The 27,715-nt window shown below is 46.3% G+C and overlaps 6 non-coding genes and 46 pseudogenes across 6 annotated transcripts; 33 read left to right on the top strand and 19 right to left on the bottom strand.

The window, feature by feature from the left end:
• Positions 1–139: 139 nt before the first annotated feature.
• Positions 140–258, top strand: LOC148265519 (5S ribosomal RNA; annotated as a pseudogene).
• A 209-nt stretch (positions 259–467) lies between these two features.
• LOC148265518 (5S ribosomal RNA) lies at positions 468–586 on the top strand (annotated as a pseudogene).
• A 560-nt stretch (positions 587–1,146) lies between these two features.
• On the top strand, positions 1,147–1,265 carry LOC148265517 (5S ribosomal RNA; annotated as a pseudogene).
• Positions 1,266–1,470: 205 nt separating this feature from the next.
• On the top strand, positions 1,471–1,589 carry LOC148265516 (5S ribosomal RNA; annotated as a pseudogene).
• Positions 1,590–2,150: 561 nt separating this feature from the next.
• LOC148265515 (5S ribosomal RNA) lies at positions 2,151–2,268 on the top strand (annotated as a pseudogene).
• A 203-nt stretch (positions 2,269–2,471) lies between these two features.
• Positions 2,472–2,590, top strand: LOC148265514 (5S ribosomal RNA; annotated as a pseudogene).
• A 209-nt stretch (positions 2,591–2,799) lies between these two features.
• Positions 2,800–2,918, top strand: LOC148265513 (5S ribosomal RNA; annotated as a pseudogene).
• Positions 2,919–3,479: 561 nt separating this feature from the next.
• LOC148265512 (5S ribosomal RNA) lies at positions 3,480–3,598 on the top strand (annotated as a pseudogene).
• A 561-nt stretch (positions 3,599–4,159) lies between these two features.
• Positions 4,160–4,277, top strand: LOC148265511 (5S ribosomal RNA; annotated as a pseudogene).
• Positions 4,278–4,483: 206 nt separating this feature from the next.
• LOC148265510 (5S ribosomal RNA) lies at positions 4,484–4,603 on the top strand (annotated as a pseudogene).
• A 206-nt stretch (positions 4,604–4,809) lies between these two features.
• Positions 4,810–4,928, top strand: LOC148265509 (5S ribosomal RNA). The gene has a single exon (XR_015819857.1). It is a non-coding gene; the product is annotated as a 5S ribosomal RNA (ribosomal RNA).
• A 561-nt stretch (positions 4,929–5,489) lies between these two features.
• Positions 5,490–5,605, top strand: LOC148265508 (5S ribosomal RNA; annotated as a pseudogene).
• Positions 5,606–6,518: 913 nt separating this feature from the next.
• Positions 6,519–6,637, top strand: LOC148265507 (5S ribosomal RNA; annotated as a pseudogene).
• A 559-nt stretch (positions 6,638–7,196) lies between these two features.
• Positions 7,197–7,315, top strand: LOC148265506 (5S ribosomal RNA; annotated as a pseudogene).
• A 559-nt stretch (positions 7,316–7,874) lies between these two features.
• LOC148265505 (5S ribosomal RNA) lies at positions 7,875–7,993 on the top strand (annotated as a pseudogene).
• Positions 7,994–8,553: 560 nt separating this feature from the next.
• On the top strand, positions 8,554–8,671 carry LOC148265504 (5S ribosomal RNA; annotated as a pseudogene).
• A 203-nt stretch (positions 8,672–8,874) lies between these two features.
• Positions 8,875–8,993, top strand: LOC148265503 (5S ribosomal RNA; annotated as a pseudogene).
• Positions 8,994–9,556: 563 nt separating this feature from the next.
• On the top strand, positions 9,557–9,675 carry LOC148265502 (5S ribosomal RNA; annotated as a pseudogene).
• Positions 9,676–9,881: 206 nt separating this feature from the next.
• LOC148265501 (5S ribosomal RNA) lies at positions 9,882–10,000 on the top strand (annotated as a pseudogene).
• A 561-nt stretch (positions 10,001–10,561) lies between these two features.
• Positions 10,562–10,679, top strand: LOC148265500 (5S ribosomal RNA; annotated as a pseudogene).
• Positions 10,680–10,884: 205 nt separating this feature from the next.
• LOC148265499 (5S ribosomal RNA) lies at positions 10,885–11,003 on the top strand (annotated as a pseudogene).
• A 206-nt stretch (positions 11,004–11,209) lies between these two features.
• Positions 11,210–11,328, top strand: LOC148265498 (5S ribosomal RNA; annotated as a pseudogene).
• A 236-nt stretch (positions 11,329–11,564) lies between these two features.
• Positions 11,565–11,682, top strand: LOC148265497 (5S ribosomal RNA; annotated as a pseudogene).
• Positions 11,683–11,885: 203 nt separating this feature from the next.
• Positions 11,886–12,004, top strand: LOC148265496 (5S ribosomal RNA; annotated as a pseudogene).
• A 561-nt stretch (positions 12,005–12,565) lies between these two features.
• Positions 12,566–12,684, top strand: LOC148265495 (5S ribosomal RNA; annotated as a pseudogene).
• Positions 12,685–12,893: 209 nt separating this feature from the next.
• LOC148265494 (5S ribosomal RNA) lies at positions 12,894–13,012 on the top strand (annotated as a pseudogene).
• Positions 13,013–13,218: 206 nt separating this feature from the next.
• Positions 13,219–13,337, top strand: LOC148265493 (5S ribosomal RNA; annotated as a pseudogene).
• Positions 13,338–14,574: 1,237 nt separating this feature from the next.
• LOC148265492 (5S ribosomal RNA) lies at positions 14,575–14,693 on the top strand (annotated as a pseudogene).
• A 559-nt stretch (positions 14,694–15,252) lies between these two features.
• LOC148265491 (5S ribosomal RNA) lies at positions 15,253–15,370 on the top strand (annotated as a pseudogene).
• A 209-nt stretch (positions 15,371–15,579) lies between these two features.
• On the top strand, positions 15,580–15,698 carry LOC148265490 (5S ribosomal RNA). The gene has a single exon (XR_015821053.1). It is a non-coding gene; the product is annotated as a 5S ribosomal RNA (ribosomal RNA).
• Positions 15,699–16,060: 362 nt separating this feature from the next.
• On the top strand, positions 16,061–16,179 carry LOC148265489 (5S ribosomal RNA; annotated as a pseudogene).
• A 209-nt stretch (positions 16,180–16,388) lies between these two features.
• Positions 16,389–16,506, top strand: LOC148265488 (5S ribosomal RNA; annotated as a pseudogene).
• A 205-nt stretch (positions 16,507–16,711) lies between these two features.
• Positions 16,712–16,830, top strand: LOC148265487 (5S ribosomal RNA; annotated as a pseudogene).
• A 723-nt stretch (positions 16,831–17,553) lies between these two features.
• Positions 17,554–17,672, bottom strand: LOC148265486 (5S ribosomal RNA; annotated as a pseudogene).
• Positions 17,673–18,204: 532 nt separating this feature from the next.
• Positions 18,205–18,323, bottom strand: LOC148265485 (5S ribosomal RNA). The gene has a single exon (XR_015821170.1). It is a non-coding gene; the product is annotated as a 5S ribosomal RNA (ribosomal RNA).
• Positions 18,324–18,532: 209 nt separating this feature from the next.
• On the bottom strand, positions 18,533–18,651 carry LOC148265484 (5S ribosomal RNA; annotated as a pseudogene).
• Positions 18,652–19,210: 559 nt separating this feature from the next.
• LOC148265483 (5S ribosomal RNA) lies at positions 19,211–19,329 on the bottom strand. Its single transcript, XR_015821061.1, has one exon. It is a non-coding gene; the product is annotated as a 5S ribosomal RNA (ribosomal RNA).
• A 205-nt stretch (positions 19,330–19,534) lies between these two features.
• LOC148265482 (5S ribosomal RNA) lies at positions 19,535–19,653 on the bottom strand (annotated as a pseudogene).
• Positions 19,654–20,213: 560 nt separating this feature from the next.
• On the bottom strand, positions 20,214–20,332 carry LOC148265481 (5S ribosomal RNA; annotated as a pseudogene).
• A 203-nt stretch (positions 20,333–20,535) lies between these two features.
• Positions 20,536–20,653, bottom strand: LOC148265480 (5S ribosomal RNA; annotated as a pseudogene).
• Positions 20,654–21,213: 560 nt separating this feature from the next.
• On the bottom strand, positions 21,214–21,332 carry LOC148265479 (5S ribosomal RNA; annotated as a pseudogene).
• A 204-nt stretch (positions 21,333–21,536) lies between these two features.
• On the bottom strand, positions 21,537–21,655 carry LOC148265478 (5S ribosomal RNA; annotated as a pseudogene).
• A 671-nt stretch (positions 21,656–22,326) lies between these two features.
• Positions 22,327–22,445, bottom strand: LOC148265477 (5S ribosomal RNA; annotated as a pseudogene).
• Positions 22,446–23,007: 562 nt separating this feature from the next.
• Positions 23,008–23,126, bottom strand: LOC148265476 (5S ribosomal RNA). Its single transcript, XR_015820629.1, has one exon. It is a non-coding gene; the product is annotated as a 5S ribosomal RNA (ribosomal RNA).
• Positions 23,127–23,335: 209 nt separating this feature from the next.
• Positions 23,336–23,454, bottom strand: LOC148265475 (5S ribosomal RNA; annotated as a pseudogene).
• Positions 23,455–23,658: 204 nt separating this feature from the next.
• Positions 23,659–23,777, bottom strand: LOC148265474 (5S ribosomal RNA). Its single transcript, XR_015820329.1, has one exon. It is a non-coding gene; the product is annotated as a 5S ribosomal RNA (ribosomal RNA).
• Positions 23,778–23,986: 209 nt separating this feature from the next.
• Positions 23,987–24,105, bottom strand: LOC148265473 (5S ribosomal RNA; annotated as a pseudogene).
• Positions 24,106–24,988: 883 nt separating this feature from the next.
• On the bottom strand, positions 24,989–25,107 carry LOC148265472 (5S ribosomal RNA; annotated as a pseudogene).
• Positions 25,108–25,312: 205 nt separating this feature from the next.
• Positions 25,313–25,431, bottom strand: LOC148265471 (5S ribosomal RNA; annotated as a pseudogene).
• A 559-nt stretch (positions 25,432–25,990) lies between these two features.
• On the bottom strand, positions 25,991–26,109 carry LOC148265470 (5S ribosomal RNA; annotated as a pseudogene).
• Positions 26,110–26,670: 561 nt separating this feature from the next.
• LOC148265469 (5S ribosomal RNA) lies at positions 26,671–26,789 on the bottom strand (annotated as a pseudogene).
• A 560-nt stretch (positions 26,790–27,349) lies between these two features.
• On the bottom strand, positions 27,350–27,468 carry LOC148265468 (5S ribosomal RNA; annotated as a pseudogene).
• Positions 27,469–27,715: the final 247 nt, after the last annotated feature.

Below are 27,715 nucleotides of genomic sequence, written 5' to 3'. Positions count from 1 at the left end.
AAATGTGAGTCAAGAATCAGGGTCTTTTTAATCGATATTAGAACGAGAAGGAGAGGTTAAGTGTGAACGCACAAGGAAACAAATGATGGGAGGGGGGGAGGGAAGAAGGAGTGTATGTATTTTCAGCACGAAATTAAACAAGTGCGGTCACACCAGCACAAATGCACCGGATCCCATCAGAACTCCGCAGTTAACTGTGCTTTGGCGATATTAGTACAATGATGGGTTACTTCCTGGGAAGTTCTCATGTTGCACCCATTTTCTTTTTTTCAGATGTGCCGTTCGACGTTACGCGCGACTTTAATTATGGTCCGCAGATTTATTCGCAAATGTGAGTCACGGTGCCGTGACATTTTACTTGATATTTGAACGAGAACGAGAGGTGCAGTGCGCACGCACAAGGAAACAAATGCCGGGAGGGGGAAGAAAGGAGAAGGAGTTTGTGTATTTGCAGTGCGAAATTAAACATGTGCGAGCATACCAGTACTAATGCACCGGATCCCATCAAAACTCCGCAGTTAAGTGTGCTTGGGCGAGAGCAGTACTCGGATGGGTGACATCCTGGGAAGTCCTCGTGTCGCACTAATTTCTTTCCAGACGGGTCGTTCGACGTTACGCGCGACTGGAAGTAGGGTCCGCTGGTTTATACGCAAATGTGAGTCAAGAAGCAGGGGCATTTTAATCGATATTAAAACGAGAAAGAGAGATGCAGAGTGCACGCACAAGGAAACAATTGATGGGAGGGGGAGGGAAGGAGAAGGAGTGCATGTATTTTCAGCACGAAATGAAACAGGTACGATCATACCAGCACTAATGCAACGGATTCTATCAGAACTCCATAGGTAAGGGTGTTTGGGCGAGAGTAATACTAGCATGGGTTACCTCCTGCGAAGTCTTTGTATTTTACCCATTTTCTTGTGAAGTCCTCGTGTTGGACCCATTTTTTTGCAGATAATTCTTTCGACGTTACGCGCGACTTGAATTATGGTCCTCAGGTTTATTCGCAAATGTGAGTCACGGCGCTGTAACATTTTACTTGATATTAGAACGAGAACGGGAGGTGCAGTGCGCACGCACAAGGAAACAAGTAACGGGTGGGGGAAGAAAGGGGAATGAGTTTACGTATTTGCAGCGCAAAAATTAAACAGGTGCGATCATACCAGCACTAATGCACCGGATCCCATCAGAACTCCGCAGTTAAGTGTGCTTGGGCGAGAGTAGTACTCGGATTGGAGACCTCCTGGGAAGTCCTCGTGTCGCACTAATTTTTTTTGAGACGGGTCGTTCGACGTTACGCGCGACTGGAACTAGGGTCCGCTGGTTTATACGCAAATGTGGGTCAAGAAGCAGGGGCATTTTAATCGATATTAGAACGAGAATGAGAGCTGAAGTGTGAACGCACATGGAAACAAATGACGGGCGGGGGAAGAAAGGAGAATGAGTGTATGTATTTGCAGCACGAAATTAAACAGGTGCGATCATACCAGCACTAAAGCTCCGGATCCCATCAGAACTCTGCAGTTAAGTGTGCTTGGGCGAGAGTAGTACTCGGATGGGTGACCACTTGCGATGCCCTCGTGTTGCACCTATTTTTTTTCGGATGGGTTGTTCGACGTTAAGCGCGAATGGAATTATAAACCGCTGGTTCATTTGCAAAGGTGAGTCACAGTGCCGGGGCATATTACTTGATATTAGAACGAGAAAGAGAGATGCAGAGTGCACGCACAAGGAAACAAATGACAGGAGGGGGGATGGAAGGAAAAAGAGTGTATGTATTTGCAGTGCAGAATGAAACATGAGGGATCATACCAGCACAAATGCAACGGATTCTATCAGAACTCCGCAGTTAAGGGTGCTTGGGCGAGAAAAGTACTCGGATGGGTGACCTCCTGCGAAGTCCTTATATTTCACCCATTTTCTTGGGAGGTCCTCGTGTTGCACCCATCTTTTTGCAGATGATTCTTTCGACGTTACGCGAGACTTGATTTATGGTTCGCACGTTTATTCGCAAATGTGAGTTACGGCGCCGTGACATTTTACTTGATATTAGAACGAGTACGGGAGGTGTATTGCGCACGCACAAGGAAACAAATGACGGGAGGTGGAATAAAAGAGAAGGAGTGTATGTATTTGAAGTGCAAAATTAAACAAGTGGTATCATACTAACACTAATGCACTGGATCCCATCAGAACTCTGCAGTTAAGTGTGCTTGGGCGAGAGTAGTACTCGGATGGGTGACCTCTTGGGAAGTTCTCGTATCGCAACAATTTTTTTGCAGATGGGTCGTTCGACGTTACACGCGACTGGAACTATGGTCCGCTGGTTTATACGCAAATGTGAGTCAAGAATCAGGGGCATTTTAATCAATATTCGAACGAGAAGAAGAGGTGCAGTGTGAACGCACAAGGAAACAAATGATGGGAAGGGGGAGGGAAGAAGGAGTGTATGTATTTTCAGCACGAAATTAAACAGGTGCGGTCACACCAGCACAAATGCACCGCATCCCATCAGAACTCCGCAGTTAAGTGTGCTTTGGCGAAAGTAGTGCAATGATGGGTTACCTCATGGGAAGTTCTCGTGTTGCACCCATTTTCTTTTTTTCAGATGTGTCGTTCGACGTTATGCGCGACTTTAATTATGGTCCACAGATTTATTCGCAAATGTGAGTCACGGCGCCATGGCATTTTACTTGATATTTGAATGAGAACGAGAGGTGCAGTGCGCACGCACAGGGAAACAAATGACGAGAAGGGGAAGAAAGGATAAGGAGTTTACATATTTGCAGCGCGAAATTAAATAGGTGCGATCATACCAGCACTAATGCACCGGATCCCATCAGAACTCCGCAGTTAAGTGTGCTTGGGCGAGAGTAGTACTCGGATTGGAGACCTCCTGGGAAGTCCTCGTGTCGCACTAATTTTTTTTTCAGACGGGTCGTTCGACGTTACGCGCGACTGGAACTAGGGTCCACTAGTTTATACGCAAATGTGAGTCAAGAAGCAGGGGCATTTTAATCGATATTAGAACGAGAAAAAGAGATGCACAGTGCACGCACGAGGAAACAAATGACGGGAGGGGGGGTGGAGGGAGAAAAAGTTTATGTATTTGCAGCGCACAATGAAACATGAGCAATCATACCTGCATCAATGCAACGGATTCTATCAGAACTCCGCAAGTTAAGGGTGCTCGGGCGAGAGTAGCACTAGGATGGGTGACCTCCTGCGAAGTCCTTATATTTCCCCATTTTCTTAGGAAGTCCTCGTGTTGTACCCATTTTTTTGCAGATGATTCTTTCGACGATACGCGCGACTTGAATTATGGTCCTCAGGTTTATTCGCAAATGTGAGTTACGGCACCGTAGCATTTTACTTGATATTAGAACGAGCACGGGAGGTGCAGTGCGCACGCACAAGGAAACAAATGACGGGAGGGGCAAGAAAGGAGAAGGAGTTTATGTATTTGCAGCGCAGAATTAAACGGGTGTGATCATGCCAGCACTAATGCACCGGATCCCATTAGAACTCCGTTGTTAAGTGTGTTTGGGCGAGAGTAGTACCCGGATGGGTGACCTCCTGGGAAGTCCTCGTGTTGCACAAATTTTTTTTCCGACGGGTCGTTCGATGTTACGCGCGACTGGAACTAGGGTCCGCTGGTTTATACTCAAATGTGAGTCAAAAAGCAGGGGCATTTTAATCGTTATTAGAACGAGAAGGAGAGGTGCAGTGTGAACGCACAAGGAAACAATTGATGGGAGGGGGAGGGAAGGAGAAGGAGTGTATGTATTTTCAGCACGAAATGAAACAGGTGCGATCATACCAACACTAATGCAACAGATTCTATCAGAACTCCGTAGGTAAGGGTACTTGAGCGAGAGTAGTACTAGCATGGGTTATCTCCTGCGAAGTCCTTATATTTCACCAATTTTCTTGTGAAGTCCTCGTGTCGCACCAATTTTTTTTTTCAGACTGGTCGTTCGACGTTACGCTCGTCTGGAACTAGGGTCCGCTGGTTTATACGCAAATGTGAGTCAAGAAGCAGGGGCATTTTAATTGATATTAGAACGAGAATGAGAGGTGAAGTGTGAACGCACAAGAAAACAAATGACGGGAGGGGGAAGAAAGGTGAAGGAGTGTATGTATTTGCAGCGCGAAATTAAACAGGTGCGATCATACCAGCACTAAAGCCCCAGATCCCATCAGAACTCCGCAGTTAAGTGTGCTTGGCGAGATTAGTACTCGGATGGTTGACCTCTTGGGAAGTCCTCGTGTCGTATCAATTTTTTTTCAGACGGGTTGTTCGACGTTACGCGCGTCTGGAACTAGGGTCCGCTAGTTTATACGCAAATGTGAGTCAAGAAGCAGGGGCATTTCAATCAATATTAGAACGAGAATGAGAGGTGAAGTGTGAACGCATAAGGAAACAAATGACGGGAGGGGGGGTGGAGGGAGAAAAAGTGTATGTATTTGCAGCGCACAATGAAACATGAGCAATCATACCTGCATCAATGCAACGGATTCTATCAGAACTCCGCAAGTTAAGGGTGCTTGGGCGAGAGTAGCACTAGGATGGGTGACCACCTGGGAAGCCCTCGTGTTGCTCCTATTTTTTTTCGGATGGGTTGTTCGACGTTACGCGCGAATGGAATTTTAAACCGCTGGTTCATTTGCAAAGGTGAGTCACGGTGCCGGGGCATATTACTTGATATTAGAACGAGAAAGAGAGATGCAGAGTGCACGCAAAAGGAAACAAATGACGGGAGGGGCGATGGAAGGAGAAAGAGTTTATGTATTTGCAGCGCAAAATTAAACGGGTGCGATCATACCAGCACTAATGCACCGGATCCCATCAGAACTCCGCAGTTAATTGTGCTTGGGCGAGAGTAGTACTCAGATGGGTGACCTCTTGGGAAGTCCTCGTGTCGCACTAATTTTTTTTTCAGACGGGTCGTTCGACGTTAAGCGCGACTGGAACGAGGGTCTACTGGTTTATACGCAAATGTGAGTCAAGAAGCAGGGGCATTTTCATCGATATTAGAACGAGAAGAAGAGATGCAGAGTGCACGCACAAGGAAACAAATGACGGGAGGGGGGATGGAGGGAGAAAAAGTGTATGTATTTGCAGCGCAGAATGAAACATAAGCAATCATACCAGCACCAATGCAACGGATTCTATCAGAACTCCGCAAGTTAAGGGTGCTTGGGCGAGAGAAGCACTAGGATGGGTGACCTCCTGTGAAGTCCTTATATTTCACCCATTTTCTTATGAAGTCCTCGTGTTGCACCCATTTTTTTGCAGATGATTCTTTCGACGATACGCGCGACTTGAATTATGGTCCTAAGGTTTATTCGCAAATGTGAGTCACGGCACCGTAGCATTTTACTTGATATTAGAACGAGCACGGGAGGTGCAGTGCGCACGCAAAAGGAAACAAATGACGGGAGGGAAAGAAAGGAGAAGGAGTTTATGTATTTGCAGTGCAGAATTAAATGGGTGCGATCATACCATCAATGCACCGGATCCCATCAGAACTCCGCAGTTAAGTGTGCTTGGGCGAGAGTAGTACTCGGATGGGTGACCACTTGGGAAGCCCTCATGTTGCACCTATTTTTTTTCGGATGGGTTTTTCGACGTTACGCGCAAATGGAATTATAAACTGCTGGTTCATTTGTAAAGGTGAGTCACGGTGCCGGGGCATATTACTTGATATTAGAACGAGAAAGAGATATGCATAGTGCATGCACAAGGAAACAAATGATGGGAGGGGGGGAGGGAAGAAGGAGTGTATGTATTTTCAGCACGAAATTAAACAGGTGCGGTCACACCAGCACAAATGCACCGGATCCCATCAGAACTCCGCAGTTAAGGATGCTTGGGCGAAATTAGTACAATGATGGGTTACTTCCTGCGAAGTCCTCATATTTCACCCATTTTCTTGGGAGGTCCTCGTGTTGCACCCATCTTTTTGCAGATGATTCTTTCGACGTTACGCGAGACTTGATTTATGGTCCGCACGTTTATTCGCAAATGTGAGTTACGGCGCCGTGACATTTTACTTGATATTAGAACGAGAAAGAGAGATGCAGAGTGCACGCACAAGAAAACAAATAACGGGAGGGGGGATGGAATGAGAAAGAATGTATGTGTTTGCAGTGCGGAATGAAACATGAGGGATCATACCAGCACTAATGCAACGGATTCTATCAGAACTCCGCAGTTAAGGGTGCTTGGGCGAGAAAAGTACTCGGATGGGTGACCTCCTGCGAAGTCCTTATATTTCACCCATTTTCTTGGGAGATCCTCGTGTTGCACCTATCTTTTTGCAGATGATTCTTTCGACGTTACGGGCGACTTGATTTATGGTCCGCAGGTTTATTCGCAAATGTGAGTCACGGCGCCGTGGCATTTTACTTGATATTAGAAGGAGTACGGGAGGTGCAATGCGCACGCACAAGGAAACAAATGACGGGAGGTGGAATAAAAGAGAAGGAGTGTATGTATTTGAAGTGCAAAATTAAACAAGTGGCATCATACCAGCACTAATGCACGGGATCCCATCAGAACTCTACAGTGAAGTGTGCTTGGGCGAGATTAGTACTCGGATCGGTGACCACCTGGGAAGCCCTCGTGTTGCACCTATTTTTTTTCGGATGGGTAGTTCGACGTTATGCGCCAATGGAATTATAAACCGCTGGTTCATTTACAAAGGTGAGTCACGGTGCCAGGGCATATTACTTGATATTAGAACGAGAAAGAAAGATGCAGAGTGCACGCACAAGGAAACAAATGACGGGAGGGGGATGGGAGGAGAAAGAGTGTATGTATTTGCAGTGTATAATGAAACATGAGGGATCATACCAGCACAAATGCAACGGTTTCTATCATAACTCCGCAGTTAAGGGTGCTTGGGCGAGAAAAGTACTCGGATGGGTGACCTCCTGCGAAGTCCTTATATTTCACCCATTTTCTTGGGAGGTCCTCGTGTTGCACCCATCTTTTTGCAGATGATTCTTTCGACGTTACGCGTGACTTGATTTATGGTCCGCAAGTTTTTTCGCAAATATGAGTCACGGCGCCGTGGCATTTTACTTGATATTAAAACAAGTACGGGAGGTGCAGTGCGCACGCACAAGGAAACAAATGACGGGAGGGGGAAGAAAGGAGAAGGAGTGTATGTATCTGCAGCGTGAAATTAAACAGGTCCGATCATACCAGCCCTAAAGCTCCGGATCCCATCAGAACTCTGTAGTTAAGTGTGCTTGGGCGAGAGTAGTACTCGGATGGGTGACCACTTGGGAAGCCCTCGTGTTGCACCAATTTTTTTTCGGATGGGTTGTTCGACGTTACGCGCGAATGGAATTATAATCTGCTGGTTCATTTGCAAAGGTGAGTCACGATGCCGGGGTATATTACTTGATATTAGAACGAGAAAGAAAGATGCAGAGTGCACGCACAAGGAAACAAATGACGGGAGGGGGATGGGAGGAGAAAGAGTGTATGTATTTGCAGTGCAGAATGAAACATGAGGGATCATACCAGCACTAATGCAACGGATTCTATCATAACTCCGCAGTTAAGGGTGCTTGGGCGAGAAAAGTACTCGGATGGGTGACCTCCTGCGAAGTCCTTATATTTCACCCATTTTCCTGGGAGGTCCTCGTGTTGCACCCATCTTTTTGCAGATGATTCTTTCGACGTTACGCGTGACTTGATTTATGGTCCGCATGTTTATTCGCAAATATGAGTCACGGCGCCGTGGCATTTTACTTGATATTAAAACAAGTACGGGAGGTGCAGTGCGCACGCACAAGGAAACAAATGACGGGAGGGGGAAGAAAGGAGAAGGAGTGTATGTATCTGCAGCGTGAAATTAAACAGGTCCGATCATACCAGCCCTAAAGCTCCGGATCCCATCAGAACTCTGTAGTTAAGTGTGCTTGGGCGAGAGTAGTACTCGGATGGGTGACCACTTGGGAAGCCCTCGTGTTGCACCAATTTTTTTTCGGATGGGTTGTTCGACGTTACGCGCGAATGGAATTATAATCTGCTGGTTCATTTGCAAAGGTGAGTCACGATGCCGGGGTATATTACTTGATATTAGAACGAGAAAGAAAGATGCAGAGTGCACGCACAAGGAAACAAATGACGGGAGGGGGATGGGAGGAGAAAGAGTGTATGTATTTGCAGTGCAGAATGAAACATGAGGGATCATACCAGCACTAATGCAACGGATTCTATCATAACTCCGCAGTTAAGGGTGCTTGGGCGAGAAAAGTACTCGGATGGGTGACCTCCTGCGAAGTCCTTATATTTCACCCATTTTCCTGGGAGGTCCTCGTGTTGCACCCATCTTTTTGCAGATGATTCTTTCGACGTTACGCGTGACTTGATTTATGGTCCGCATGTTTATTCGCAAATATGAGTCACGGCGCCGTGGCATTTTACTTGATATTAAAACAAGTACGGGAGGTGCAGTGCGCACGCACAAGGAAACAAATGACGGGAGGAGGAAGAAAAGAGAAGGAGTGTATGTATTTGAAGCGCAAAATTAAACAAGTGGCATCATACCAGCACTAATGCACTGGATCCCATCAGAACTCTGCAGTTAAGTGTGCTTGGGCGAGATTAGTACTCGGATGGGTGACCTCTTGGGAAGTCCTCGTATCGCAACAATTTTTTTTCAAATGGGTCGTTCGACGTTACGCGCAACTGGAACTATGGTTCGCTGGTTTATACGCAAATGTGAGTCAAGAATCAGGGGCATTTTAATCGATATTAGAACGAGAATGAGAGTTACAGTGTGAACGCACAAAAAAACAAATGATGGGAGGGGGGAGGGAAGAAGGAGTGTATGTATTTTCAGAACGAAATTAAACAGGTGCGGTCACACCAGCACAAATGCACCGGATCCCATCAGAACTCCGCAGTTAAGTGTGCTTTGGCGAAAGTAGTACAATGATGGGTTACCTCCTCGGAAGTTCTTGTGTTGCACCCATTTTCTTTTTTTCAGATGTGCCGTTCGACGTTACGCGCGACTTTAATTATGGTCTGCAGATTTATTCGCAAATGTGAGTCACGGCGCCGTGGCATTTTACTTTATATTTGAACGAGAACAAGAGGTACAGTGCGCACGCACAAGGAAACAAATGATGGGAGGGGGAAGAAAGGAGAAGGAGTGTATGTATTTGCAGCGTGAAATGAAACAGGTGCGATCATACCAGCACTAATGCAACGGATTCTATCAGAAATCCGTTGGTAAGGGTGCTTAGGTGAGAGTAGTACTAGCATGGGTTACCTCCTGCGAAGTCCTTATATTTGACCCATTTTCTTGTGAAGTCCTCGTGTTGCACCCATTTTTTTGCAGATGATTCTTTCGACGTTACGCGCGACTTGTATTATGGTCCTCAGGTTTATTCGCAAATGTGAGTCACGGCGCTGTAGCATTTTACTTGATATTAGAACGAGAACGGGAGGTGCAGTGCGCACGCACAAGGAAACAAATGACAGGAGGGGGAAGAAAGGGGAATGAGTTTATGTATTTGCAGCGCAAAATTAAACAGGTGCGATCATACCAGCATTAATGCACCGGATCCCATCAGAACTCTGTAGTGAAGTGTGCTTGGGTGATATTAGTACTCGGATGGGTGACCTCCTGGGAAGTCCTCGTGTCGCACCAATTTTTTTTTCAGACGGGTCGTTCGACGTTACACGCGTCTGGAACTAGGGTCCGCTGGTTTATACGCAAATGTAAGTCAAGAAGTAGGGGCATTTTAATCGATATTAGAACAAGAATGAGAGGTGAAGTGTGAACGCACAAGGAAACGAATAACGGGAGGGGGAAGAATGGAGTAGGAGTGTATGTATTTGCAGCGCGAAATTAAACAGGTGCGATGATACCAGCACTAAAGCTCCGGATCCCATCAGAACCCCGTAGTTAAGTGTGCTTGGGCGAGGGTAGTACTCGGATGGGTGACCACTTGGGAAGCCCTCGTGTTGCACCAATTTTTTTTCGGATGGGTTGTTCGACGTTACGTGCGAATGGAATTATAAACCACTGGTTCATTTGCAAAGGTGAGTCACGGTGCCGGGGCATATTACTTGATATTAGAACGAGAAAGAGAGATGAAGAGTGCACGCACAGGGAAACAAATGACGGGATGAGGGATGGAAGGAGAAAGAGTGTATGTATTTGCAGTGCAGAATGAAACATGAGGGATCATACCAGCACTAATGCAACGGATTCTATCAGAACTCCACAGTTAAGGGTGCTTGGGCGAGAGTAGTACTCAGATTGGTGACCACTTGGGAAGTCCTCGTGTTGCACCCATTTTCTTGGGAGGTCCTCGTGTTGCACCCATCTTTTTGCAGATGATTCTTTCGACGTTACGCGCGACTTGATTTATGGTCCGCAGGTTTATTCGCCAATGTGAGTCACGGCGCGGTGGCATTTTACTTGATATTAGAACGAGTACGGGAGGTGCAGTGCGCACGCATAAGGAAACAAATGACGGGAAGAGGAAGAAAAGAGAAGGAGTGTATGTATTTGAAGCGCAAAATTAAACAAGTGGCATCATACCAGCACTAATGCACTGGATCCCATTAGAACTCTGCAGTTAAGTGTGCTTGGGCGAGAGTAGTACTCGGATGGGTGACCTCTTGAGAAGTCCTCGTATCGCAACAATTTTTTTTCAGACGGGTCGTTCGACGTTACGCGCGTCTGGAAATAGGGTCCGCTGGTTTATACGCAATTGTGAGTCAAGAAGCAGGGGCATTTTAATCGATATTAGAACGAGAATGAGAGGAGAAGTGTGAACGCACAAGGAAACAAATGACGAGAGGGGGAATAAAGGGGAAGGAGTGTATGTATTTGCTGCGCGAAATTAAATAGGTGCGATAATACCAGCACTAAAGCTCCGGATCCCATCAGAACTCCGCAGTTAAGTGTGCTTGGGCGATGGTAGTACTCAGATGGGTGACCACTTGGGTAGCCCTCGTGTTGCACCCATTTTTTTTTGGATGGGTTGTTCGACGTTACGCGCGAATGGAATTATAAACCGCTGGTTCATTTGCAAAGGTGAGTCACGGTGCCAGGGCATATTACTTGATATTAGAACAAGAAAGAGAGATGCAGAGTGCACGCACAAGGAAACAAATGACAGGAGGGGGGATTGAAGGAGAAAGAGTGTATGTATTTGCAGTGCAGAATGAAACATGAGGGATCATACCAGCACTAATGCAACGGATTCTATCAGAACTCCGCAGTTAAGGGTGCTTGGGCAAGAAAAGTACTCGGGTGGGTGACCTCCTGCGAAGTCCTTATATTTCACCCATTTTCTTGGGAGGTCCTCGTGTTGCACCCATCTTTTTGCAGATGATTCTTTCGACATTACGGGCGACTTGATTTATAATCCGCAGATTTATTCGTAAATGTGAGTCACGGCGCCGTGGCATTTTACTTGATATTAGAACGAGTACGGGAGGTGCAGTGCGCACGCACAAGGAAACAAATGACTGGAGAATGAAGAAAAGAGAAGGAGTGTATGTATTTGAAGCACAAAATTAAACAAGTGGCATCATACCAGCACTAATGCACTGGATCCCATCAGAACTCTGCAGTTAAGTGTGCTTGGGCGAGAGTAGTACTCGGATGGGTGACCTCTTGGGAAGTCCTCGTATCGCAACAATTTTTTTTTTCAGATGGGTCGTTCGACGTTACGCTCGACTAGAACTATGGTCCGCTGGTTTATACGCAAATGTGAGTCAAGAATCAGGGGCATTTTAATCAATATTAGAACAAGAAGGAAAGGTGCAGTGTGAACGCACAAGGAAACAAATGATGGGAGGGGGGGAGGGAAGGAGTGTATGTATTTTCAGCACGAAATTAAACATGTGCGGTCACACCAGCACAAATGCACCGGATCCCATCAGAACTCCGCAGTTATGTGTGCTTTGGTGAAAGTAGTACAATGATGGGTTACCTCCTGGGAAGTTCTCGTGTTGCACCCATTTTTTTTTTCAGATGTGCCGTTCGACATTACGCGCGACTTTAATTATGGTCCGCAGATTTATTTGCAAATGTGAGTCACGGCGCTGTGGCATTTTACTTGATATTTGAACGAGAACGAGAGGTGCAGTGCGCACGCACAAGGAAACAAATGACGGGAGGGGGAAAAAAGGAGATGGAGTGTATGTATTTGCAACGCGAAATGAAACAGGTGCGATCATACCAGCACTAATGCAACGGATTCTATCAGAACTCCGTAGGTAAGGGTGCTTGGGCGAGAGTAGTACTAGCATGGGTTACCTCCTGCGAAGTCCTTATATTTCACCCATTTTCTTGTGAAGTCCTCGTGTTGCACCCATTTTTTTGCAGATGATTCTTTCGATGTTACGCACGACTTGTATTATGGTCCTCAGGTTTATTTGCAAATGTGAGTCACGGTGCTGTCGCATTTTACTTGATATTAGAACGAGAACGGGAGGTGCACTGCGCACGCACAAGGAAACAAATGATGGGAGGGGGAAGAAAGGGGAATGAGTTTATGTATTTACAGCGCAAAATTAAACAGGTGCGATCATACCAGCACAAATGCACCGGTTCCCATCAGAACTCCGCAGTTAAGTGTGCTTTGGCGAAAGTAGTACAATGATGGGTTACCTCGTGGGAAGTTCTCGTGTTGCACCCATTTTTTTTTTTTCAGATGTGCCGTTCGACATTACGCGCGACTTTAATTATGGTCCGCAGATTTATTCGCAAATGTGAGTCACGGCGCCGTGGCATTTTACTTGATATTTGAACGAGAACGAGAGGTGCAGTGCACACGCACAAGGAAACAAATAACGGGAGGGGGAAGAAAGGGGAAGGAATTTATGTATTTACAGCGCAAAATTAAACATGTGCGATCATACCAACACTAATGCACCGGATTCCATCAGAACTCCGCAGTTAAGTGTGCTTGGGCGAGAGTAGTACTCGGATGGGTGACCTCCTGGGAAGTCCTCGTGTCGCACTAATTTTTTTTTTAGACGGGTCGTTCGACGTTACGCGCGACTGGAACTAGGGTCTCCTGGTTCATACGCAAATGTGAGTCAAGAAGCAGGGGCATTTTAATCGATATTAGAACGAGATGGAGAGATGAAGTATTAACGCACAAGGATACAAATGACGGGAGGGGGAAGAAAGGAGAAGGAGTGTATGTATTTGCAGCGCAAAATTAAACAGGTGCGATCATACCAGCACTAAAGCCCTGGATCCCATCAGAACTCTGCAGTTAAGTGTGCTTGGGCGAGAGTAGTACTCGGATGGGTGACTACTTGGGAAGCCCTCGTGTTGTACCTATTTTTTTCGGATGGGTTGTTCGACGTTACGCGCGAATGGAATTATAAATCGTTGGTTCTTTTGCAAAGGTGAGTCACAGTGCCGGGGCATATTACTTGATATTAGAACGAGAAAGAGAGATGCAGAGTGCACGCACAAGGAAACAAATGACGGGAGGGGGGATGGGAGGAGAAAGAGTGTATGTATTTGCAGTGCAGAATGAAACATGAGGGATCATACCAGCACTAATGCAACGGATTCTATCAGAACTCCGCAGTTAAGGATGCTTGGGCGAGAAAAGTACTCGGATGGGTGACCTCCTGCGAAGTCCTTATATTTCACCCATTTTCTTGGGAGGTCCTCGTGTTGCATCCATCTTTTTGCAGATGATTCTTTCAACGTTACGCGCGACTTGATTTATGGTCCGCAGGTTTATTCGCAAATGTGAGTCATGGCGCCGTGAAATTTTACTTGATATTAGAACGAGTACGGGAGGTGCAGTGCGCACGCACAAGGAAACAAATGACGGGAGGAGGAAGAAAAGAGAAGGAGTGTATGTATTTGAAGCGCAAAATTAAACAAGTGGCATCATACCAGCACTAATGCACTGGATCCCATCAGAACTCTGTAGTTAAGTGTGCTTTGTCGAGCGTAGTACTCGGATGGGTGACCTCTTGGGAAGTTCTCGCATCGCAACAATTTTTTTTCAAATGGGTCGTTCGACGTTACGCGCGACTGGAACTATGGTCCGCTGGTTTATACGCAAATGTGAGTCAAGAAGCAGGGGCATTTTAATCGATATTAGAACGAGAACGAGAGGTGCAGTGTGAACGCACAAGGAAACAATTGATGGGAGGGGGAGGGAAGGAGAAGGAGTGTATGTATTTTCAGCACGAAATGAAACAGGTACGATCATACCAGCACTAATGCAACGGATTCTATCAGAACTCCGTAGTTAAGGGTGTTTGGGCGAGAGTAGTACTAGCATGGGATACCTCCTGCGAAGTCCTTATATTTCACCCATTTTCTTGTGAAGTCCTCGTGTTGCACCCATTTTTTTGCAGATGACTCTTTCGACGTTACGCGCGACTTGAATTATGGTCCTCAGGTTTATTCGCAAATGTGAGTCACGGCGCTGTAGAATTTTACTTGATATTAGAACGAGAACGGGAGGTGCAGTGCTCACGCACAAGGAAACAAATGACGGGAGGGGGAAGAAAGGGGAATGAGTTTATGTATTTGTAGAGCAAAATTAAACAGGTGCGATCATACCAGCACTAATGCACCGGATCCCATCAGAACTCCGCAATTAAGTGTGCTTTGGCGAGAGTAGTACTCGGATTGGTGACCTCCTGGGAAGTCCTCGTGTCGCACCAATTTTTTTTCAGACAGGTCGTTCGACGTTACGTGCGACTGGAACTAGAGTCCGCTGGTTTATACGCAAATGTGAGTCAAGAAGCAGGGGCATTTTAATCGATATTAGAACGAGAAGGAGAGGTGCAGTGTGAACGCACAAGGAAACAATTGATGGGAGGGGGAGGGAAGGAGAAGGAGTGTATGTATTTTTAGCACGAAATGAAACAGGTACGATCGTACCAACACTAATGCAACGGATTCTATCAGAACTCCGTAGGTAAGGGTGCTTGGGCGAGAGTATTACTAGCATGGGATACCTCCTGCGAAGTCCTTATATTTCACCCATTTTCTTGTGAAGTCCTCGTGTTGCACCCATTTTTTTGCAGATGATTCTTTCGACGTTACGCGCGACTTGAATTATGGTCCTCAAGTTTATTCGCAAATGTGAGTCACGGCGCCGTGGCATTTTACTTGATATTAGAACAAGAACGGGAGGTGCAGTGCGCACGCAAAAGGAAACAAATGACGGGAGGGGGAAAAAAGGGGAATGAGTGTATGTATTTGCAGCGCGAAATTAAACAGGTGCGATCATACCAGCACAATGCACCGGATCCCATCAGAACTCTGCAGTTAAGTGTGCTTTGGCGAAAGTAGTACAATGATGGGTTACCTCGTGGGAAGTTCTCGTGTTGCACCCATTTTCTTTTTTTCAGATGTGCCGTTCGACGTTACGCGCGACTTTAATTATGGTCCGCAGATTTATTCGCAAATGTGAGTCACGCCGCCGTGGCATTTTACTTGATATTTGAACGAGAACGAGAGGTACAGTGCGCACGCACAAGGAAACAAATGACGGGAGGGGGAAGAAAGGAGAAGGAGTTTATGTATTTGCATCGCGAAATTAAACAGGTGCGATCATACCAGCACTAATGCACCGGATCCCATCAGAACTCCGCAGTTAAGTGTGTTTGGGCGAGAGTAGTACTCGGATGGGTGACCTCTTGGGAAGTCCTCGTGTCGCACCAATTTTTTTTCAGACGGGTCGTTCGATGTTACGCGCGACTGGAACTAGGGTCCGCTGGTTTATACGCAAATGTGAGTCAAGAAACAGGGGCATTTTAATTGATATTAGAACGAGAAGGAGAGGTGCAGTGTGAACGCACAAAGTCCTCGTGTCGCACAAATTTTTTTTCAGACTGGTCGTTCGACGTTACGCGCGTCTGGAACTAGGGTCCGCTGGTTTATACGCAAATGTGAGTCAAGAATCAGGGGTATTTTAATCGATATTAGAACGAGAATGAGAGGTGCAGTGTGAACGCATAAGGAAACAAATGATGGGAGGGGGGGAGGGAAGAAGGAGTGTATGTATTTTCAGCACGAAATTAAACAGGTGCGGTCACACCAGCACAAATGCACCGGATTTCATCAGAACTCCGCAGTTAAGTGTGCTTTGGTGAAAGTAGTAAAATGATGGGTTACCTCCTGGGAAGTTCTCGTGTTGCACCCATTTTCTTTTTTTCAGATGTGCCGTTCGAAGTTATGCGCGACTTTAATTATGGTCCGCAGATTTATTCGCAAATGTGAGTCACGGCGCCGTGGCATTTTACATGATATTTGAACGACAACGAGAGGTGCAGCGCGCACGCACAAGGAAACAAATGACGGGAGGGGGAAGAAAGGAGGAGGAGTTTATGTATTTGCAGCGCAAAATTAAACAGCTGCGATCATACTAGCACTAATGCACCGGATCCCATCAGAACTCCGCAGTTAAGTGTGCTTGGGCAAGAGTAGTACTCGGATGGTGACCTCTTGGGAAGTCCTCGTGTCGCACTAATTTTTTTTCCAGACAGGTCGTTCGACGTTATGCGCGACTGGAACTAGGGTCCACTGGTTTATATGCAAATGTGAGTCAATAAGCAGGGGCATTTTAATCGATATTGGAACGAGAAGGAGAGGTGCAGTGTGAACGCACAAGGAAACAAACGATGGGAGGGGGGGAGGGAAGAAGGAGTGTATGTATTTTCAGCACGAAATTAAACAGGTGCGGTCACACCAGCACAAATGCACCGGATCCCATCAGAACTCCGCAGTTAAGTGTGCTTTGGCGAAAGTAGTACAATGATGGGTTACCTCCTGGGAAGTTCTCGTGTTGCACCCATTTTCTTTTTTTCAGATGTGACGTTCGACGTTACGCGCGACTTTAATTATGGTCCGCAGATTTATTCGCAAATGTGAGTAAAGAAGCAGGGGCATTTTAATCGATATTTTAACGAGAAGGAGATATGCAGAGTGCACGCACAAGGAAAGAAATGACGGGAGGGGGGATGGAGGGAGAAAAAGTATATGTATTTTCAGCGCAGAATGAAACATGAGCAATCATTTGTTTCCTTGTGCGTGCGCACTGCACCTCCCGTACTCGTTCTAATATCAAGTAAAATGCCACGGCGACGTAACTCACATTTTTGAATAAACCTGAGGACCATAATTCAAGTCGCACGTAACGTCGAAAGAATCATCTGCAAAAAAATGGGTGCAACACAAGGACTTCACAAGAAAATGGGTGAAATATAAGGACTTTGCAGGAGGTAACCCATGCTAGTACTACTCTCGCCCAAGCACCCTTACCTACGGAGTTCTGATAGAATCCGTTGCATTAGTGCTGGTATCATCGCACCTGTTTCATTTCGTGCTGAAAATACATACACTCCTTCTCCTTCCCTCCCCCTCCCATCAATTGTTTCCTTGTGCGTTCACACTGCACCTCTCCTTCTCGTTCTAATATCGATTAAAATGCCCCTGCTTCTTGACTCACATTTGCGCATAAACCAGCGGAACCTAGTTCCAGTCGCGCGTAACGTCGAACGACTCTTTTAAAAAAAAATTGGTGCGACACGAGGACTTTGCAGGAGGTCACCCATCCGAGTACTACTCTCGCCCAAGCACACTTAACTGCGGAGTTCTGATGGGATCCGGTGCATTAGTGTTGGTATGATCGCACCCGTTTAATTCCACGCTGCAAATACATAAACTCCTTCTCCTTTCTTCCCCCTCCCGTCATTTGTTTCCTTGTGCGTGCGCACTGCACCTACCGTGCTCGTTCTAATATCAAGCAAAATGCTACGGTCCCGTGACTCACATTTGCGAATAAACCTGAGGACCAAAATTTAAGTCGCGCGTATCGTCGAAAGAATTATCTGCAAAAAAATGGGTGAAATATAAGGACTTCGCAGGAGGTCACCCATCCTAGTGCTACTCTCGCCCAAGCACCCTTAACTTGTGGAGTTCTGATAGAATCTATTGCATTGGTGCTGGTATGATTGCTCATGTTTCATTCTGTGCTGCAAATACATACACTTTTGCTCCCTCCATCCCCCCTCCCGTCATTTGTTTCCTTGTGCGTGCACTCTGCATCTGTCCTTCTCGTTCTAATATCGATTAAAATGCCCCTGCTTCTTGACTCACATTTGCGTATAAACCAGTGGACCCTAGTTCCAGTCGCGCGTAACGTCGAACGACCCGTCTGAAAAAATAATTAGTGCGACACGAGGAGTTCCCAGCAGGTCACCCATCCGAGTACTACTCTCGCCCAAGCACACTTAACTACGGAGTTCTGATGGGATCCGGTGCATTAGTGCTGGTATGATCGCACCTGTTTAATTTCGCGCTGCAAATACATAAATTCCTTCTCCATTCTTCCCCCTCCCGTCATTTGTTTCCAAGTGCGTGCGCACTGCACCTCTCGTTCTCGTTCAAATATCAAGTACAATGCCGCGGCGCCGTGACTCACATTTGCGAATAAATCTGGAGACCATAATTAAAGTCGCGCGTAACGTCGAACGGCACATCTGAAAAAAAGAAAATAGGTGCAACACGAGAACTTCCCACGAGGTAACCCATCATTGTACTACTTTCACCAAAGCACACTTAACTGCAGAGTTCTGATGGGATCCGGTGCATTTGTGTTGGTATGATCGCACCTGTTTAATTTTGCGCTGCAAATACATAAACTCATTCCCCTTTCTTCCCCCTCCCGTCATTTGTTTCCTTGTGCGTGCGCACTGCACCTCCCGCGCTCCTTCTAATATAAAGTAAAATGCTACGGTGCCGTGACTCACATTTGCGAATAAACCTGAGGACCATAATTCAAGTCGCGCGTATCGTCGAAAGAATCATCTTCAAAAAAATGGGTGCAACACAAGGACTTCCTAAGAAAATGGGTGAAATATAAGGACTTCGCAGGAGGTCACCCATCCGAGTACTTTTCTCGCCCAAGCACCCTTAACTGCGGAGTTCTGATAGAATCCGTTGCATTAGTGCTAGTATGATCCCTCATGTTTCATTCTGCACTGCAAATACATACACTCTTTCTCCTTCCAACCCCCCTCCCGTCATTTGTTTCCTTGTGCGTGCACTCTGCATCTCTCTTTCTCGTTCTAATATCAAGTAATATGCCCCGGCACCGTGACTCACCTTTGCAAATGAACCAGCGGTTTATAATTCCATTCGCGCGTGACGTCGAACAACCCATCCGAAAAAAATAGGTGCAACACGAGGGCTTCCCAGGTGGTGACCCATCCTAGTACTACTCTCGCCCAAGCACACTTAAGTGCGGAGTTCTGATGGGATCCGGTGCTTTAGTGCTGGTATGATCGCACCTCTTTAATTTCGTGCTGCAAATACATACACTCCTTCTCATTTCTTCCCCTTCCGGTCATTTGTTTCCTTGTGCGTTCACACTTCACCTCTCATTCTCGTTCTAATATCGATTAAAATGCCCCTGCTTCTTGACTCACATTTGCGTATAAACCAGCGGACCCTAGTTCCAAACGTACGTAACGTCGAACGACTTGTCTGAAAAAAAATTGGTGCGACACGAGGACTTCCCAGGAGGTCACCCATCTGAGTACTAATCTCGCCCAAGCACACATCACTGCGGAGTTCTGATGGGATCCGGTGCATTAGTGCCAGTATGATCGCACCTATTTAATTTTGCGCTGCAAATACATAAATTCATTCCCCTTTCTTCCCCCTCCCGTCATTTGTTTCCTTGTGCGTGCGCACTGCACCTCCCGTTCTCGTTCTAGTATCAAGTAAATAGCTACAGTGCCGTGACTCACATTTGCGAATAAACTTGAGAACCATAATTCAAGTCGCGCGTAACGTCGAAAGAATCATCTGCAAAATAATGAGTGCAACACGAGGACTTCACAAGAAAATGGGTGAAATATAAGGACTTCGTAGGAGGTAACCCATGCTAGTACTACTCTCGCCCAAGCACCCTTACATACGTAGTTCTGATAGAATCCGTTGCATTAGTGCTGGTATGATCGCACCTGTTTAATTTCGCGCAGCAAATACATAAACTCCATCTCCTTTCTTCCCCCTCCCGTCATTTGTTTCCTTGTGCGTGCGCACTGCACCTCTCGTTCTCGTTCAAATATCAAGAAAAATGCCACGGCGCCGTGACTCACATTTGCGAATAAATCTGCGGACCATAATTAAAATCGCGCGTAACGTCGAACGGCACATCTGAAAAAAAAATGGGTGCAACACGAGAACTTCCCAGGAGGTAACCCATCATTGTACTACTTTCGCCAAAGCACACTTAACTGCGGAGTTCTGATGGGATCCGGTGCATTAGTGCTGGTGTGACCGCACCTGTTTAATTTCGTGCTGAAAATACATACACTCCTTCTTCCCTCCCCTCTCCCATCATTTGTTTCCTTGTGCGTTCACACTGCACCTCTCCTTCTCGTTCGAATATCGATTACAATGCCCCTAGTTCTTGACTCACATTTGCGTATAAACCAGCGGACCATAGTTCCAGTCGCACATAATGTCGAACAACCCATCTGAAAAAAAATTATTGCGATACGAGGACTTCCCAAGAGGTCACCCATCCGAGTACTACTCTCGCCCAAGCACCCTTAACTGCAGAGTTCTGATGGGATCCAGTACATTAGTGCTGGTATGATGCCACTTGTTTAATTTTACGCTTCAAATACATACACTCCTTCTCTTTTCTTCCTCCTCCCGTTATTTGTTTCCTTGTGCGTGCGCACTACATCTCCCGTACTCGTTCTAATATCAAGTAAAATGCCACGGCGCCGTGACTCACATTTGCGAATAAACCTGCGGACCATAAATCAAGTCGCGTGTAACGTCGAAAGAATCATCTGCAAAAAGATGGGTGCAACACGAGGACCTCCCAAGAAAATGGGTGAAATATAAAGAATTCGCAGGAGGTCACCCATCCGAGTACTTTTCTCGCCCAAGCACCCTTAACTGCGGAGTTCTAATAGAATCTGTTGCATTAGTGCTGGTATGATCCCTCATGTTTCATTCTGCACTGCAAATACATATACTCTTTCTCCTCCCATCCCCCCACCTGTCATTTGTTTCCTTGTGCGTGCACTCTGCACCTCTCTTTCTCGTTCTAATATCAAGTAATATGCCCCGGCACCGTGACTCACCTTTGCAAATGAACCAGCGATTTATAATTCATTCGCGCGTAACGTCGAACAACCCATCCGAGAAAAAAAAGGTGCAACACGAGGGCTTGCCAAGTGGTCACCCATCCGAGTACTACTCTCGCCCAAGCACACCAAACTGCGGAGTTCGGATGGGATCCGAGGCTTTAGTGCTGGTATGATCGCACCTGTTTAATTCCACGCTGCAAATACATACACTCCTTCTCCTTTCTTCCCCCTCCGTCATTTGTTTCCTTGTGCGTTCACACTTCATCTCTCCTTCTCGTTCTAATATCGATTAAAATGCCCCTGCTTTTTGACTCACATTTGCTTATAAACCAGCGGACCCTAGTTCCAGACTCGCGTAACGTCGAACGACCCGTCTGAAAAAAAATTGGTGCGACACGAGGACTTTCCAGGAGGTCACCCATCCGAGTACTAATCTCGCCCAAGCACACTTAACTGCAGAGTTCTGATGGGATCCGGAGCATTAGTGCTGGTATGATCGCACCTGTTTAATTTCGCGCTGCAAATACATAAACTCATTCCCCTTTCTTCCCCCTCCCGTCATTTCTTTCCTTATGGGTGCGCACTGCACCGCCAGTGCTCGTTATAATATCAAGTAAAATGCTACAGTGCCGTGACTCACATTTGCGAATAAACCTGAGGACCATAATTCAAGTCGCGCATATCGTCGAAAGAATCATCTGGAAAAAAATGGGTGCAACACGAGGACTTCCTAAGAAAATGGGTGAAATATAAGGACTTCGCAGGAGGTCACCCATCCTAGTGCTACTCTCGTCCAAGCACCCTTAACTTGCGGAGTTCTGAAAGAATCCGTTGCATTGGTGCTGGTATGATTGCTCATGTTTCATTCTGCGCTGCAAATACATACACTTTTTCTCCTTCCATCCCCCCTCCCGTCATTTGTTTCCTTGTGCGTGCACTCTGCATCTCTCCTTCTCGTTCTAATATCGATTAAAATGCCCCTGCTTCAAATACATACACTCCTTCTCTTTTCTTCCTCCTCCGGTCATTTGTTTCCTTCTGCGTTCACACTTCACCTCTCATTCTCGTTCTAAAATCGATTAAAATGCCCCTGCTTCTTGACTCACATTTGCGTATAAACCAGCGGACCCTAGTTCCAGTCGCGCGTAACGTCGAACGACCCGTCTGAAAAAAAATTGGTGCGACACGAGGACTTCCCAAGAGGTCACCCATCCGAGTACTACTCTCGCCCAAGCACACTTAACTACGGAGTACTGATGGGATCCGGTGCATTACTGCTGGAATGATTGCACCTGTTTAATTTCCCGCTGCAAATACATAAACTCATTCCCCTTTCGTCCCCCTCTCGTCATTTGTTTCCTTGTGCGTGCGCACTGCAGCTCCCGTTCTCGTTCTAATATCAAGTAAAATGCTACAGCGCCGTGACTCACATTTGCGAATAAACCTGAGGACTATAATTCAAGCGCGCGTAACGTCAAAAAAATCATCTGCAAAAAAATGGGTGCAACACGAGGACTTCCTAAGAAAATGGGTGAAATATAACGACTTCGCAGGAGGTCACCCATCCTAGTGCTACTCTCGCCCAAGCACCCTTAACTTTCGGAGTTCTGATAGAATCCGTTGCATTGGTGCTGGTATGATTGCTCATGTTTCATTCTGCGCTGCAAATACATAAACTTTTTCTCCCTCTATCCCCCCTCCCGTCATTTGTTTCCTTGTGCGTGCACTCTGCATCCCTCCTTCTCATTCTAATATCGATTAAAATGCCCCTGCTTCTTGACTCACATTTGCGTATAAACCAGTGGACCCTAGTTCTAGTCGCGCGTAACGTCGAACAACCCGTCTGAAAAAAAAAATTAGTGCGACACGAGGACTTCCCAGGAGGTCACCCATCCAAGTACTACTCTCGCCCAAGCACACTTAACTGCGGAGTTCTGATGGGATCTGGTGCATTAGTGCTGGTTTGATCGCACCCGTTTAAGTTTACGCTGCAGATACATAAACTACTTCTCCGTTCTTCCCCCTCCCGTCATTTGTTTCCTTGTGCGTGCGCACTACACCTCTCGTTGTCGTTCAAATATCAAGTAAAATGCCACAGCGCCGTGACTCACATTTGCGAATAAATCTGCGGAACATAATAAAAGTCGCGCGTAACGTCGAACGGCACATGTGAAAAAAAGAAAATGGGTGCAACACGAGAACTTCCCAGGAGGTAACCCATCATTGTACTACTTTCGTCAAAGCACACTTAACTGCGGAGTTCTGATGGGATCCGGTGCATTTGTGCTGGTGTGACCGCACCTGTTTAATTTCATGCTGAAAATACATACACTCCTTCTTCCCTCCCCCCCTCCCATCATTTATTTCCTTGTGCATTCACACTGCACCTCTTTTTCTCGTTCTAATATCGATTAAAATGGCCCAGATTCTTGACTCACATTTGCGTATAAACCAGCAGATTATAGTTCCAGTCGCGCATAACTTCGAACGACCCATCTGAAAAAAAATTGGTGCGACACGAGGACTTTCCAAGAGGTCACCCACCCGAGTACTACTCTCGCCCAAGCACACTTAACTACGGAGTTCTGATGGGATCCGGTGCATTAGTGCTGGTATGACCGCACCCGTTTAATTCCGCGCTGCAAATACATAAACTCCTTCTCCTTTCTTCCCCCTCCCGTCATTTGTTTCCTTGTGCGTGCGCACTGCACCTCTCGTTCTCGTTCAAATATGAAGTAAAATACCACGGCGCCGTGACTCACATTTGCGAATAAATCTGCGGACCATAATTAAAGTCACGCGTAACGTCGAACGGCACATCTGAAAAAAAGAAAATGGGTGCAACACGAGAACTTCCCAGGAGGTAACCCATCATTGTACTACTTTCGCCAAAGCACACTTAACTGCGGAGTTCTGATGGGATCAGGTGCATTTGTGCTGGTGTGACCGCACCTGTTTAATTTCGTGCTGAAAATACATACACTCCTTCTTCCCTCCCCCCCTCCCATCATTTGTTTCCTTGTGCGTTCACACTGCACCTCTCCTTCTCGTTCTAATATCGATTAAAATGCCCATGATTCTTGACTCACATTTGCGTATAAACCAGCTGACCAAAGTTCCAGTCGCGTGTAACGTCGAATGACCCATCTAAAAAAAAATTGTTGCGATACGAGGACTTCCCAAGAGGTCACCCATCCGAGTACTATTCTCTCCCAAGCACACTAAACTGCAGAGTTCTGATGGGATCCAGTGCATTAGTGTTGGTATGATGCCACTTGTTTAATTTTGCGCTTCAAATACCTACACTCCTTTTCTTTTCTTCCTCATCCTGTCATTTGTTTCCTTGTGCGTGCGCACTGCACCTCCTGTACTCGTTCTAATATCAAGTAAAATGCCACGGCGCCGTGACTCACATTTGTGAATAAACCTGCGGACCATAAATCAATTCGCGCATAACGTCGAAAGAATCATCTGCAAAAAGACGGGTGCAACACGAGGACCTCCCAAGAAAATGGGTGAAATATAAGGACTTCGCAGGAGGTCACCCATCCAAGTACTTTTTTTGCCCAAGCACCCTTAACTGCGGAGTTCTGATAGAATCTGTTGCATTAGTACTGGTATGATCCCTCATGTTTCATTCTGCACTGCAAATACATACACTCTTTCTCCTTCCATCCCCCCTCCCATCATTTGTTTCCTTGTACGTGCACTCTGCATCTCTCTTTCTCGTTCTAATATCAAGTAATATGCCCCGGCACCGTGACTCACCTTTGCAAATGTACCAACGGTTTATAATTCCATTCGCGCGTAACGTCGAACAACCCATTCAAAAAAAAATATGTGCAACACGAGGGCTTCTCAAGTGTTCACCAATCCGAGTACTACTCTCGCCCAAGCACACTTAACTGCGGAGTTCTGATGGGATCCGGAGCTTTAGTGCTGGTGTGATCGCACCTGTTTAATTTCGCGCTGCAAATACATACACTCCTTCTCCTTTCTTCCCCCTCCCGTCATTTGTTTCCTTGTGCGTTCACACTTCACCTCTCATTCTCGTTCTAATATCGATTAAAATGCCCCTGCTTCTTGACTCACATTTGCGTATAAACCAGCGGACCCTAGTTCCAGACGCGCGTAACGTCGAACGACCCGTCTGAAAAAAAATTGGTGCGACATGAGGACTTCCCAGGAGGTCACCCATCCGAGTACTAATCTCGCCCAAGCACACTTCACTGCAGAGTTCTGATGGGATCCGGTACATTAGTGCTGAAATGATTGCACCTATTTAATTTCGCGCTGCAAATACATAAACTCATTCCCCTTTCGTCCCCCTCCCGTCATTTGTTTCCTTGTGCGTGCGCACTGTAGCTCCCGTTCTCGTTCTAATATCAAGTAAAATTCTACAGTGCCGTGACTCACATTTGCGAATAAACATGAGGACCATAATTCAAGTCGCGCGTAACGATGAAAGAATCATCTGCAAAAAAATGGGTGCAACACGAGGACTTCACAAGAAAATGGGTGAAATATAAGGACTTCGCAGGAGGTAACCCTTGCTAGTACTACTCTCGCCCAAGCACCCTTACCTACAGAGTTATGATAGAATCCGATGCATTAGTGCAGGTGTGATCGCACCTGTTTCATTTCGTGCTGAAAATACATACACTCCTTCTCCTTCCCTCCCCCTCCCATCAATTGTTTTCTTGTGCGTTCACACTGCACCTCTCCTTCTCGTTCTAATATCGATTAAAATGTCCCTGCTTCTTGACTCACATTTGCGTATAAACTAGCGGACCATAGTTCCAGTCGCGCGTAACGTCGAACGACCTGTCTGAAAAAAAATTAGTGCGACACAAAGACTTCCCAGGAGGTCACCCATCCGAGTACTACTCTCGCCCAAGCACACTTAACTGCAGAGTTCTGATGGGATCCACTGCATTAGTGCTGGTATGATCGCACACATTCAATTCCGCGCTGCAAATACATAAACTCCTTCTCCTTTCTTCCCCCTCCCATCATTTCTTTCCTTGTGCGTGCGCACTGCACCTCCCGTGCTCGTTCTAATATCAAGTAAAATACTACAGTGTCGTGACTCACATTTACGAATAAACCTGAGGACCATAATTCAAGTCGCGCGTATCGTCGAAAGAATCATCTGCAAAAAAATGGGTGCAACACGAGAACTTCCTAAGAAAATGGGTGAAATATAAGGACTTCGCAGGAGGTCACCCATCCTAGTGCTACTCTCGCCCAAGCACCCTTAACTTGAGGAGTTCTGATAGAATGCGTTGCATTGGTGCTGGTATGATTGCTCATGTTTCATTCTGCGCTTCAAATACATACACTTTTTCTCCCTCCATCCCCCCTCCCGTTATTTGTTTCCTTGTGCGTGCACTCTGCATCTCTCCTTCCCGTTTTAATATCGATTAAAATGCCCCTGCTTCTTGACTCACATTTGCGTATAAATCAGCGGACCATAGTTCCAGTCGTGCGTAACGTTGAACGACCCATCTGAAAAAAAATTGTTGCGATACGAGGACTTCCCAAGAGGTCACCCATCTGAGTACTACTCTCACCCAAGCACACTTAACTGCAGAGTTCTGATGGGATCCACTGCATTAGTGCTGGTATGATCGCACCCATTCAATTCCGCGCTGCAAATACATAAACTACTTCTCATTTCTTCCCCCTCCCATTATTTCTTTCCTTGTGCGTGCGCACTGCACCTCCCGTGCTCGTTCTAATATCAAGTAAAATACTACGGTACCGTGACTCACATTTGCGAATAAACCTGAGGACCATAATTCAAGTCGCGCGTATCATCGAAAGAATCATCTGCAAAAAAATGGGTGCAACACGAGAACTTCCTAAGAAAATGGGTGAAATATAAGGACTTCGCAGGAGGTCACCCATCCTAGTGCTACTCTCGCCCAAGCACCCTTAACTTGAGGAGTTCTGATAGAATGCATTGCATTGGTGCTGGTATGATTGCTCATGTTTCATTCTGCGCTTCAAATACATACACTTTTTCTCCCTCCATCCCCCTCCCGTCATTTGTTTCCTTGTGCGTTCACACTTCACCTCTCATTCTCGTTCTAATATCAATTAAAATGCCCCTGCTTCTTGACTCACATTTGCGTATAAACCAGCGGACTCTAGTTCCAGACGCGCGTAACGTTGAACGACCCGTCTGAAAAAAAATTGATGCGACACGAGGACTTCCCAGGAGGTCACCTATCCGAGTACTACTCTCACCCAAGCACACTTAACTGCAGAGTTCTGATGGGATCCGGTGCATTAGTGCTGGTATGATCGCACCCGGTTAACTTTGCGCTGCAAATACATAAACTCCTTCTCCTTTCTTCCCCCTCCCGTCATTTGTTTCCTTGTGCGTGCGCACTGCACCTCACGTTCTCGTTCAAATATCAAGTAAAATGCTATGGTGCCGTGACTCACATTTGCGAATAAACCTGAGGACCATAATTCAAGTCGCGCGTATCGTCGAAAGAATCATCTGCAAAAAAATTGGTGCAACACGAGAACTTCCTAAGAAAATGGGTGAAATAT

This window comes from Carica papaya, chromosome 5 (assembly GCF_054855325.1).
Source record: "Carica papaya isolate Zhongbai chromosome 5, ASM5485532v1, whole genome shotgun sequence".
Taxonomy (NCBI): Eukaryota; Viridiplantae; Streptophyta; class Magnoliopsida; order Brassicales; family Caricaceae; genus Carica; species Carica papaya.
The sequence above is the reverse complement of the archived record's forward strand: the minus strand, read 5'-3'. Positions and strand labels throughout refer to the sequence as shown.